Here is a 591-nt window from a genome sequence, read left to right as displayed (position 1 = left end):
TGATAACAAAGTTTGATAAAACAGAAAATAAAAAAAGCTGGTGAAGACATGGAGAGATTGGAACTCTCATACAGTGCTGGTGGGACTGTAAAATAATACAAACATTGTGGAAAATGATATGATGTTTCCTTAAAAGATGAAAACAGAAATACCATTTGATCTTGCAATCCTCGTTCTGGATATGTATCCGTACAGCTGAAACATTCCTGAGAAGCAAGAATGGTCAGACTTTGTCTCACCTATTTTGGTCATGTCGTCAGAGGGGACCAGTCCCTGGAGAAAGGTATCACGCTTGCAAAGTAGTGGTCAGTGAAAAAGCGGAAGACCATCAAAAAGATGGATCAACACAGTGGCTGCAACATTGGGCTCAAGCATAGCAAGGATTGAGCATGGCACATGACTGGACAGTGTTTGCTTCTGTTGTACACAGGGTCACTATGAATCGGATCTGACCTGATGGCACTTAACAACAACTTTAGCTTGCAAATGAATATATATATAGATTGAACACTATATATAACTGTACTAAGGTGGCTCTAGGAGCTCTGGTAGCATAGTGCCTAAGCCATTTGACTGCTAACCAGAAGGCTG

The sequence above is a fragment of the Orycteropus afer genome, unplaced genomic scaffold, assembly GCF_000298275.1.
Source record: "Orycteropus afer afer isolate SDZICR_OR568_19922 unplaced genomic scaffold, OryAfe1.0 scaffold00799, whole genome shotgun sequence".
Classification (NCBI taxonomy): domain Eukaryota; kingdom Metazoa; phylum Chordata; class Mammalia; order Tubulidentata; family Orycteropodidae; genus Orycteropus; species Orycteropus afer.
The sequence above is the reverse complement of the archived record's forward strand: the minus strand, read 5'-3'. Positions refer to the sequence as shown.